Source organism: Oryctolagus cuniculus, chromosome 2 (assembly GCF_051225735.1).
Source record: "Oryctolagus cuniculus isolate XC-2025 breed Fujian yellow rabbit chromosome 2, ASM5122573v1, whole genome shotgun sequence".
In the NCBI taxonomy this organism is placed as follows: Eukaryota; Metazoa; Chordata; class Mammalia; order Lagomorpha; family Leporidae; genus Oryctolagus; species Oryctolagus cuniculus.
The window spans coordinates 3,615,852-3,625,000 of record NC_142868.1 but is presented as its reverse complement, the minus strand read 5'-3'; the positions used below and the strand labels follow the sequence as shown (position 1 = coordinate 3,625,000).

General features: G+C 63.8%; 1 protein-coding gene across 2 annotated transcripts in view; it reads right to left on the bottom strand.

Annotated features, from left to right (window-relative positions):
- PPP2R2C (protein phosphatase 2 regulatory subunit Bgamma) overlaps window positions 1-9,149 on the bottom strand; it is an 83,666-nt gene that overhangs the window by 55,571 nt on the left and 18,946 nt on the right.

Genomic DNA, 9,149 nt, shown 5'->3' with positions numbered 1-9,149 from the left:
AGCCCGGCTTCCCCCAGCCCTGACCGCTGCTCTGCACCGAACAGGATGCACCGGGCGGCTCCGGCAGCCCATGTCACACCCGCCTCCTACTGCTCCCGCGGGACAAAGCCCCCACCACATCCAAGAAGAAAGGGCTGGAGAGGCCCAAGAGTCCAGGCACCCGGCCACAGGTCACACAGCGCGTCGCGGCGTCTGGCCCACGCCTGAATGCTTACGTTCATAACCTGAGCAGGGTGCCCGGAACCCAGCGGGTCAGAGCTCCTGGACAAGGTCAAGCGGGGTGCAGTTTGCTCCTGCGGAAGCAGCAGCCACGTGCGTGTGGCTCCATGAGCTGCACTTCCCCCAGCAGCCACCGCCACATCCTCGCGGGCACAGCGCTCGCAGCCGCACCTGCGCCGTCTCTCCCCACCCCGCGACCCCCAGGCGAGGCAGCTGAGGCTCAAAGTGAAGTGATCCACTCTCGGAGGTCACACAGCCTGCACCCGCCATCCTGCACGGGCGGGCGGCAACATGTATTCTCTGCTTGCACTGCCGCTGCCTCGGGCCAGGGACAAGAGAGAGCGAGCTGCCTGCACCCCCGAGCGCTGGGGACAACTGGTTTGCAGTCTTGGAGGGAGGAGGTCCCACTGAGTGCTGGACAGTGACCCCGCGCCAGACAGAGAGGGGACAGCACAGTGCCCGTGTCACCCTCCAGGAAACCCAGGCATTGCATAACCACCGTGCAGGCACCTAGTCCTAACATAAAAGTCGGGGGGGGGGGGGGAGGTGTGCATCACAGCTGTGACCTCCCGTGGCCCTGGGGCCCCTGCCACGGAGCCCACGTTAAGCAGCAGACCCCAGGGGCAGACTGGTGGAGAGGGGAATATAGACCGGGATCAGAATAGCTCAGCTAAGCGGGGGAGCCTGAGCCCGAGGCAGGAGCGGGGCTGCCGGGGTGGGACGGGAGCTGAGCCGCGGCACCTGCCCATCTCCCGAGTGCCTGGAGCCCGCAGCGCCCACTGTGTCTGCCTTAACCCTCAGCGGGGCCCATGCCCCCGAGGGGACTGAGCTCAGGGCCTGGGAGGGGACAAAGCCAGCCCCCTGCCCACCAGCTCCCAGCTCTCTTCCGTATGTCCCACCCCGCCCCTCTCATGCCCGAGCTCACCTCCCGCAGCTGCCTCTCTACTCTGCAGACAGCTCGGCCCCCAGCCTGTACCCAGGGCAGCAGTGGCTTCGGCCAGGGGAGGACAGGCCCCTCCGGGGAGGTGGCCGGGAGAAAGGCCCCCACCTGAACGGCCCCCACTCCCTCCTGGGCTGCTGGGGACACTTCCTCACCCCACCTCCACATCTCAGGGGACCCAGCTGTGAAAGCCTGCATCCCCCAGGTCTCACACTCGCCCCTGCTACACGTCCCAGCTGTGCGACCCAGGGGCTGAGGCCAGGCCAGCAAGGGCCACTCCAACACACATGGCTTTCTCAGGAGGCTGATGGCCAAGGTCAAGGCCTTGTGGCAAAGTGGCTGGGTGGGGAGGGCCTGTGTCTGATCGCAGATGGGGCCTTCTCTCCCTAACTTCACACAAGGTGGGGAGCCTGCTCCCTGGGGTCTCTAACCCTGTTTCTGGGGGCCCTACCTCCTGAGGCAAGCACCTCCCAAAAGCTTCCCCTCACCCCTCTCCATCACCTTGGGGTCAGGGTCACCTGTGAGGACAGCAGCCTTCAGCCAGGGCAGCCGGCTCTGGAGCCCCTCCCCAGCCATCTGGTCTCCCTCACATCCCCGGGGTCACTGTCTTTCCAGACCAAGGCTCCAGCGCTCACCCGGCCTCCTGCTGCCTCCCCTTGGCCCCCTCACCAGTGGCCCTCGGTGGCTCCCACCCCACGGAAGTTTCCAAGCCCCGTGGACGAGAACCTCCCAAGCGCGCCCCTGCACTGCCAGTCCCCTCTCCTGCAGCACGTCCGATGACCGGCACCCCCTGAACACACCCGGTCCCCCGTCACCACCCCAGGCCCTTGGACTGGCGCTGGCACGAGGGTCTGCAAAAGGATCACTGGGAAAGGAGGAAGACAGAAAAAAGACGCGTGCATTTCCAATTTTTTTGCACCAAAACGAACCTATCTTCTGATTCTGCTTTCCCGTGCACTTGGCGACGTCCCCTAGTATTTCAGGACCATTGAACAGTGAGGCACTCGGCGTCCCACCTGGCGCCTGCCCCCCCACCCCCCACGTCAGCGGGGACGGCGCTCGAACACGCGTTTCCACAGCAGAATGCAATGGCCACACTCGGGCCAGGGCTATAAACAGCTTCCGGGACACGATGGGGCGGGTTTCTCTGCCGACCCGGGGTGGGGGGAGGAAGAGCCTCGCGCTATGCAGGGCGGCTGGGTTTCAGGATCCCGTTAGCAGCCTCCGGTGCACAGCGATGGGTTTTCCTTGTTGTCTCCCAGGCAGGGAGCAGGGGCCACCGCTGGGCGGCACGGGCAGACGGCGCCCCAGCCATGGGCTCTCGGCCACGCTGCCGGGCGCGGCGTGTGGGGCTCCGTCTCTCCGGCCACTGCCTGTCCTCAGCGTCACGTCGAGTCCTCCCGAGTGCCTGCACTCCGTCCGCCTGCTCCTCGGCGATCACCGTAGACGCCAGGCCGTGTCTACACAGCAGACGGAAACGGCTTCCCCCTGAAGCTGGGAAGGTTTACTTTCCTGATTATGCGGCTGGGTGCATTTTCTTGAATTTAGAAAATCTTCGTGTGCCCCTTTCTGAGGGCTGTGTCTCCTCGTGGTCTTTATCGTTCGGCTGGCGTTCTGGGGCGGGATCGTGCTTGAACCATTGGGAAATGAGTCCTTTCTCGGTAATGCGTCTTCGACCTCCCCATCTCAGTGTCATCTAAACCACTCACCAAGTTCCTTTTCATTATATAAACTCAGAGCTTATTTCTAGAAAGTTCTCAAATTCTCAGGCTACTTCTTCATTTAGGTGCCATCATCGGGACACCAACCGCATGCGTCTCTCTTCGGTGTCTCTCTCGGGTCGCCTTCTCCCTTCCTCTATACGAACTGGTCCTGCTTTTCCCCACCCCATTTTCCATATCTCTTACTGCACTTCCCATATCTCCTACTGTATTTTAAATACACAAGAAAAAAGCTAAACTGGGGGGCTGGTGTGTGGCGTAGCAGGTAAAGCCACTGCCTGCAGTGCCGGCATCCCATGTGGGCACCAGTTCGAGTCCCAGCTGCTCCTCTTCTGATCCAGCTCTCTGCTGTGGCCTGGGAAAGCAGTAGAAGATGGCCCAAGTGCTTGGGCCCCTGAACCTGCATGGGAGACCGGGAAGAAGCTCCTGGATCCTGGCTTTGGATCGGCTTAGCTCCTGCCATTGAGGCCAACTGGGGAGTGAACCAGCAGATGGAAAACCTTTCTCTCTATCTCTCCCTCTCTCTGTAACTCTGCCTCTCAAATAAATACATAAATCTTAAAAAAAAAAAAAAAAAAGGCATGAGGAAATGTGATTCAAGGAGGAGGAAGGGGCTGACGGTGTCGGAGCAAGCCAGCACAGAGCGCACACGGACGGTGTCGGAGCAAGCCAGCACAGAGCGCACACGTCAGCCCTAGCCCGGGGCCCAGTCCTCTCCAAGTCCTCAGGGCTCGGCGCGGGCAGAGTCGTGCCTCTCAGCACCTGTGTTCTGGGGCGACCAGAAGGTTCTCTCCAAGACGCAGAAGGAAGCTAGGACTCGGCGCGCACAGCGAGAAGGCTCCAGCTGGCGATGGCACGCGTCCACTGCCTCTCAGCTTCCTACGGCAGCGGCAGGCGGCGTCACTCAGCTGCGCGAGGAGCGCCCCGTCTGCTCCTCCATTCCCCACCGCCCCCAGGAGCAGACACCCAGCCTTTGTTCCTGCAGGAACAAACTGCCCCTGAGCGGATCGGCAGCCCCCGGAGGGAGGGGACCGGCACGTTCCGGCTCCCATCTCTTCTCCATCTCTGGACCTATCCCAGCCGACACTGCTGCAGCACCCACACTGACTGTCCCACGTCTCAGCCCCGCCCCCACCCCGCTCACCATGGCACGGCCGGTCCTGCGGTCACTGGTGCCCAGCACAGTGACCGAGGTCAACAGGAGAAGGACAGAAACAGGACTGGGAGGTTCAAGCACAGCTTTTCTCAGTGTGTTCGTGTGGACACAGCTGAACACAACCCACCCAGGATGCAGTGCGGAGACCAGGCCTGGCCGCTCACTCCTTCCTCTCATCTGGACATCGCCCAGGTGCCCGGCGTCCGTCAGCCCTGGTGGCGTTGGCGTGCAGGCTGCAGGGCGTGCTCAGGGCTGCTGGTGTCCACAGCAGAAACACCTGCGCTTCTCTGCTCGTTTATTTTGGGCCTGGTGGCTGGTCCGCCGTTTACGGTAGAGAGCCCGTTTTTAAAGGAACAGGAGGTGAGTGATACACAGCAGTCTGTGGTGGCCCTGGCTGACCAGCGCTCAGGAGGAAGAAACGTGACACAGTGGGCACACGGCAGGCAGCCTGCCGTCGACCAGAGGGCCACGCCACACCCGGGGCGGGCGCCACGGGGACCAAGGGTCCTCTCTCTCTCGGGACCTCTGCCCAGCACAAGGAGGGGGGCAGTGTGTGTTCCTGTTAAGACAAAGCCCGTTTCTAGAAGAAGCAGGGGTGAGAGGGCAGAGGGGCGCACAGCAGCCCACGCGGTTCTCACGCAGCTGCTGGCCGTTACCCCGCACACGCGCTGGTTCGCAGGCTCAGCAGCGCTGACCAAGCACTCCCATGGGAGGCCTTGAAAGCTCAGAGTGAGGGGCACTCAACGCAGGCTCCCGACCGCTCGGATTTCTTCTCACGCGCCCACTCCCAGACGCCAAGGCGCTCGGCGGCAGAAACCCGACTCCGTCACCTTCTTCTAAACCAGGGAGTCGGACCCCGGCTGACGACGGCTCAGGCCAGCCCCCGGGGACAGCCCCTCCTGCTGCCAGATTACCTCCCTGCCCACCTGTGGAGCGGTCTCCCACCCACTCTACACTCACTGTGAACTCCTGCCTGGACAGCGGCCCCTCCAGGGTCAAGTTCGAGCGCCTTGCTGGCACCCCCACCCCACCACACCTTGCACACCGCACCGTCCAGCCAGCCCCCCGCCCATACTGCCGGCCTCTGAAGACCAGCCCCCCGCCCCCAGAAGCCAGTATCATCTCCATCCCCGCAGAGAGGGGGCAGCCCAGGCCCCCTTCCCAGAACTCGGCAAATAACATTGTCCACCGCCACGCCTCGCCCTTCATGCCGGTTCCCCGGGGGTGACCACGAGCCCCCAAAGCCCCTACTGTGTTGGATGCTGAATCCCCAGTGCAACAGTGCAGGGTGGGGGGGCTCACGGGAGGTGCTGTCCCGTGGAGGGAGAGGGTTTGTTGTCAGAGCCCCCCCTGTTGCCTTTCCACCTTCCAGTGCGGGGTGACGGCGCCAAGGCCTCACTGGGCGCCCGGCCTTCCATCTCGGACTCCCAGAACAGTGAGGAATAAGTTGCTTTTCCTCATATATCACCCAGACATGGGTGTTCTGCCACAGCTCTGCAAAGCAGGCCAACACAGGGACCACGCCCAGGCCCCCAGACCTAGCTCGGGGATGGACGGACGGACGGACAGGCGAGCAGACAGTGTCCCAGGAATCCACTTTCTGGGTAGTCCCACAAAGGGTCTGTACAGAGCTGCGTACTGGGCAGTAAGCTCTGTCCCAACAAGCTCCAGCCACAACCCCAGCCCTAGGAGCAGGAAAAGCAGACGCAGGGACACCCAGAGTCCTACCAGGCCCTGTTTGCCGGCCCGGAAATCTGCAGGGTGGGTGTGGGGAGGACACATCAGCAAGCACAGGGCGTGGACAGAGGCCCCCGGCGGTGGGGAGCAGACGGACAACAGAGCACGCCTGGTGCTCCAGCCCCGGCCTTCCGCGTCCTCCTGGCACCCATCCTAATCCTACTCACATCCTTCCATCGGGATCTGCTAGAGAGCCGAGGCCAGCAGCCCGGGCCCTGGGAGAGGCCCTGGAGGCCCCGGGCACAGCCATCAGCTGGGCAGGGAGGTGCTGAGCCCAGGGGTCAGCACCACGGACAGCGCCCACCGGGCGCTTGGGTCCTTCCCGGGGAGCTCTGGGGAGGCTGCAGGCCCCACGGAAGGGAGCCATGAGCAGAAGCGAGGAGGCTGGGGCATTGAAGCACCGCACCTGGCTGACCCTGCGTGAGGGCTGTCCCTGGTGAGGCTGTAAGCTCCCAGCTCCCAACTCCCTGGTGCACAGGACGAGTGGGCTCCGGCTGCCCGAGGAAGCACTGCAGGTCTCCACGCACGGAAGCAGGGAAGAGATCCAGGGGACAGAGGTCCAGTCCTCCCAGACTCCCGGCTGAAGGAGACCCCACTCCGCCACCCGCCCCACAAGGCCTCCGCGCCCTGCAGCCCCAATCCCGGCCCGCAGGCTACAACCCTGCCCTAGAACGCGGCCACACTCTTCCTCTCCACCGGCCTCCATGCAGCCTAGGGACCCTTGTGGGGCGGCCTGCTCAGAGCCCCCACGTCCCTGCTCACGCTCGTGCCCAGACCCCATCCACACCCCAGCTCTCTTCCCATCCCGGCAAGGAACAAGGGGACTTGGAGGAGGGGGGCTCACTCAGAAATAAAGGGGCTGTGCTGTGGACAGGAGGACCTCGAGTCTCTGCCTGCCCCCAGCACTGCTGTCAGAAGGAACCGCCCTCTGTGCCTTCCCTGTCCATGCACAGCCCACGGCTGTGGTGAGGCCGCCTGACCACGCTGGTCACACCCAGGACACAGCCCAGCCGGAGCCAAGCACTGAGCGTGGCTGGGCGGAGGCGGCTGGCCGCGGCGTCACCCTCCAAGCTCAGGCCGTCACGTTGTGATGTGACCTAGACGCTGTCAGCGGCTTGGGAGACCCGGGGCGACGACTCTATGGCTTGAGCTGCGAGACCACCAGACTGTGTCTAACGTGTGGCTCAGGCCTGCCGCTGTGCCATCTGCCCCCAGCAGAAGGCGTGTGCCCCACTCCGAGCCGCGGGCTAAGGATGAGTCTCCTGCCCGGGGAGCATCCGCCCCGCCCACTCTCGGCAGGAAGGCCCGGGCTGAGGTCCAGCTGCCCTGGGACGCAACCGACCCCACACAGCAAAGGGAACCTGCCCTCAGCCATCTGCTTCAGCCCCTGGAGCTGTCGACCCGAGGCCATTCAGCCCAGTCCAGGCAGCATGGCCAGTGGGCTGGGGGACGGGGCCCAGGGACACACGACGGGGATGAGGATGCTGAAGATGGCACTCACAGCAGGTGCCCAGGTAGACCGCACACTTGCCGTGTACCTGGCATTCACCGAATGCTCTCTACGAATGCACTCACTCACACGCCCGTCAATCCCAGGATACGGGTACAGCTGACCGTCCCATTAGCACAGACCGGGTAAGCAACCAGCAGAGGCCACACAGCCAGGAAGGGGAGCGGTGGGGCTCTGGGCCCACGCTCCCCACCACTGCCCGGATGGCACAGCGACAGCCAGGTCCCAAGCCTCCCAAGGGAGGCACCTGCCGTCCCCATCACAGCCCCCGGACTTGTGGCCTTGCCTGGTGCCACACAGGAGACTCAGCGTAGAGCCTGCCAGGCCCCCAGGACCCGTGGCCTAAATCGCTGAGTTTCCCGGTGGCCCTGCTTGGCGAGCACCGTGCAGGTGTCCCCGCATCACACACGCCCTGGAGAACAAAGCCCTGCAGGGCCCCTACTTCGCAAGCTTCCAGGAAAGAGGAGGCTCCTCCCTCTCTCGAGGATCCCGCCAGCTGCCCAGCAGCCACATGGCTGCACCGATTCCACACACACTCAGGGCCCCACCAGCCCTAACAGGGCCAGCGTGACCTCGGAAACCCGCGTCTGGCTTCTCTGCCTCCCACTGCGTGTAGTAGAGGCCTTCCGGGCAGGGGATTCGACGGCACGCACACGGCACATGCTCCTGCCTGGCTCCGGGGCACCAGCCGCACCCAGCCCACACCAGAGAGAGGAAGACACGGAGAGAGAGATCTTCCATCTGCTGGCTCACTCCCCAAATGGAATAAACGCAATGGCAGGAGCCTGGACTCCATCCGGGTCTCCCACGTGGGTGCAGGGCCCAAGCACTTGGGCCATCTTCCAGTGCTTTCCCGGGTGAATTAGCAGGAAGCTGGATTGGAAGCAGAGCAGCCGGGACTCGAACCAGTGCTCTTATGAAATGCGGCATCCGCAGGCAGAGGCTTAACCAGCTCTGCCACAACACCAGCCCCAAAACAGGGGGCTTAAAATGCATGACCCTCACTCATGCAAGTGACCCCCTTTGCAGGTTCCCCACCAAGATGGCCCCCACATGTCACAGAACCAGAGCAGGGGGCCTCCTGGCAGAATGGCTTTGAGCCTCCCCAAGGTCTCCCAACTCACGCGGCTGCACCGGGAGCAAAGGACTCTGGGAACCAGCATTTTCCTGACGCTCTCGGTGAGGGAGAGGGGCTGACGCTCAAAGCCCGACTCTGCCACTTCCTTATGAGCAACTGCGGGCTCATTCTACCACCTCTCTGTTCATCCTTAAACTCAGAGGCACCGCCCCCTCACGGACCCACATTAGGACCAAGCAAAGCCGCACACTCCGGAGAGCCCACTGCAAACCGACAAGCGCCGTGCTCAGGTTGGGACTTTTTGTCTGAGGTCCCGGGTGAGGCCGCCAGGCCACCCCGATTCTGTCCACCAGCCAGTGGCCCAGGGGCCGTGGAAAATGCTGAGACCAGCTCAGCACCCCCGCCGACCAGCCCGCCTCCTCGCCGCCTGGACAGACCGTCAGCAGCCAGGACAGGCACCACAGTTCCCACTGGTCAGATGAGACAGGCGAGGCTCCCACACCCTTCCACAGAGCAGAGCACTGCCTGCTGGAAAACAAGCAGCCGAGAGCAAGTCGTGGGTGGACAAGCGAGCGTCCCAGCAGGGAGCCGAGGGGGCTCCGGCTCGGGCAGCGGCCGGGGAGAGGTCTTGGCAGAGAACGAGGGCTTGAGGCACAGGGGTGGTGCCAGGGGAGCTCTGGAAGCCAAGGCTGGCGGGAGCCCAAGACCTGCGGGGTGGTGGAGGGGAGAGACAGCAGGCGAGGGCCGGCCCGGGGATCCCCGGGGAGCTGGCCTGGATCCCACAGCCA